Source organism: Choloepus didactylus, chromosome X (genome assembly GCF_015220235.1).
Source record: "Choloepus didactylus isolate mChoDid1 chromosome X, mChoDid1.pri, whole genome shotgun sequence".
NCBI classification, from domain to species: domain Eukaryota; kingdom Metazoa; phylum Chordata; class Mammalia; order Pilosa; family Megalonychidae; genus Choloepus; species Choloepus didactylus.
In genome coordinates, this window is record NC_051334.1 from 157,037,058 (window position 1) to 157,040,103 (window position 3,046).

General features: G+C 38.7%; 1 pseudogene; it reads left to right on the top strand.

Moving 5' to 3' along the window:
* The first annotated feature begins 498 nt into the window (after positions 1 to 498).
* LOC119522414 lies at positions 499 to 2,808 on the top strand (annotated as a pseudogene).
* Positions 2,809 to 3,046: the final 238 nt, after the last annotated feature.

Consider the following 3,046-nt stretch of genomic DNA (forward strand, 5'->3'; position numbering starts at 1 on the left):
TAACCTCCCCTGAGATTCAGTGAATAAAAGGAGAAATCAAACTTGCAAATAACTCTGGAAAATGGTAGAGACAAGAGACAGATTCCACAAATCCTGAATCAAAGGAAATATATGTCAGGTAGAAAACTTCCTTCCTGGACATGTTAGTCCTCTTCCCTCTCCCTCACTCAGTCCCATGCAGTTTAGGAGTTTCTCAGAGGCAGAGGCCCAGATCCCTCTCACCTCCCACCAGTGATCCAACCTATAGATGCACTCATATCAGCAAGTTATAACCACACACATATCCAGGCATAGGGATCCAAGCCCACAGGGACCCATGAAGGAGTGCTACATACAAAGCAGCTCCCAGGGGAGGGGAAATGAGAGAGACCCTGGTAGAACTGTGGCTGGCAAGTGGCATACTTACCCAATACAGTGTCTGTTGGTTGGAAAACCTAAATGAAAATGAACTTTTATGGAGTGACTCATAATTCTGGATTGACTGACCTGGCTCGCACTATGGGATATGCTAATGGGGAAGAAACCAGAGACAGAAAAGCCTCACAGAGAAAAAAGTAAGGGGCAGGAGCTAAACTGAAATGCTGTAAGACAAGAGGGTTCCAGAACTAAAAGTGTAAGGAAAATGGGGCACTGAGTGGAGGAGGGAATTTTAACAAACTATAGAGCTGGGGAGAAAATTCTGACCAAAAATAAGCAGATGAGATTAAGATTCCCAGAGAAGGAACAGAAGAAAGGAAGCTTTCTCCTGGAGGTGAAAAAATTGCACAAAAATTTCAATCTTAAAAATTATACTGCATATCCAAGGCAAGAATCAGGTGAAGACCTGAGGAAATCTGATCAGTTAAACACAAACTATTTTAAGAGCTAGAATAAGTTGGATCAAACATCAAAGAAGAGCTTTAACACAAAGCCAATCAATAAAATCCTAGACAAGTGGAAGAAACTGATCTTCAGATTTAACTCATCAAGATAATCAGATGCCTAGATATCAGCAAAAAATTACAAGCCATACTAAGAAACAGGAAGATATGGCTCAGTCAAAGACACAAATTAAAACTTCAGAGGAGACACAGAATTTGGAACAACTAATCAAAGACATTCAATCAAATTTCCTAAAGCAATTCAAGGATACAAAAGAAAATATGCATAAAGAGATAAAGGATATTAAGAAGACAATGAGTGAGCACAAAGAAGAATTTGAAAGTATAAAAAGAAACATAACAGAAATTATGATGCACAATAACAGAGATTAAAAATACACTAGAAGCACACAGCACAGATTTGAATGAGCAGAAGAAAGAATCAGTGAACCAGAAACAGGACAATCAAAATGATAGGTCAGAAAAACAGATGAAAAGAAAAGAAAAAAAAAATTAGCAGTGCTTCAGGGATTTGAGTGACAGCACAAAATGCATGAACATACATGACATGGTTATCCCAAAAGAAGAAAGAAAGGAAAAGGGACAATGAGAATATTTGAGGAAATAATGGTGAAAAATTTCCCAGATCTTATGAAAGACATAAACATACATGCCCATGTACTGCAACATACTCCAAATAGAATACATCCTAACTGGCCTACTCTGAGACACATACTAATCTGAATTTCAAATGCCAAAGATAGAGAATCCTGAAAACAGCAAGAGAAAAGAGATTCCTAACATACAAGGGATCCTCGGTAAGACTAAGTGCCTATTTCTCATCAGAAATTGTAGAGCCTAGAAGGCAGTTGTGTGATATATGTACAGAATTGAAAGAGAAAAACTGCAAGCTCCAAATTCTTTATCTCACTAACCTGTCCTTCAAAAATGAGGGAGAGTTTAAAATGTTAATGGATAAACAGAAACTGAGAAAGTTTTTAACAGAAAACAAACCCAAAAAAATAAATAAATAAGAGGGTACATATAACTAAAATCAAAAATGAAAAGGTACCATTACTACCAACCATACAGACATAAAAGGGATTATAACATGATACTATGAGAAACTGAACAACAGACCTCCTGCTCAGGCACCAGCCCCTGCCTTAGTGGAGGAGCTGCAGGGGCTGCTGCTGCTTGGAAAATCCCTTTTGGAGGCTATGCTTCTATAAATCAGAGGAGAAGGGGCATTGGTGAGAATTTCAGCCCTCAACTGGTAGCCATTTGTGTACTGATGGCTGGCCTTCATTAAGGCAAAATGTGGCACATTTTCAATTGATTTAACCAAAACGTGTCTCAAGAGTCAAGGCCAGGAAAATGATGTAGTGTTTAAAGAAATTCCATATTGAGGCCTGTTGCATGCATTAGTGCAGATAGGCAGAAAAGAAGGGCTGAAAGCATTATATACAGGGATTGTTCCTGCAATGCTATGCCAAGCTTCCTATGGCACCATCAAGATAAGCATTTACCAGAGCTTGAAGTGATTGTTTGTCAAATGGCCAGAAGATGAAACCCTACTGATAAATGGGTAGAATTCTCTCTGGAGTCATTTCCTCAGTCATTTCTAATCCAACTAATGTTTCAAAAATCTGGATTCAAGCACAAAATAGCAGCACTCAGCGAGGAATGATTGGGAACTTCATCAACATTTACCAGCAGGAGGGAAAGAGAGGGCTGTGGAAGGAGGTGTCTCTAACTGCTCAGAGGGCTGCTATCATTGTTGGTTTGGACCTCCCTCTCCATGATATCACCAAGAAGCATCTCATTCTCTCTTTCCTAATGGGAGAAACTTTATACCCACTTCCTCTCAAGCTTCACCTGGGGTATGGTGGGAACCCTGGCCTCAAAACACTTGATGAACCAAAAAATCCTTTTAAATTCTTCCTGAAAAAAGAAGAATGAAGTTGGAGGACTCATACTTACCCATCTTAAACTTATTACAAATCATGTTATCAAAACAGCATGGTACATACAAAAGGACAGATATATAGAACAATGGAATTCAAATGAGAGTTCAGAAATTAATGCTCATATTTATTGCCAACTGATTTTTGAAAAGGGTGCCAAGACCAATGAATTGGGAAAGAATAGTCTCTACAACAAATGATTCTGGGAAAACTAGGTGT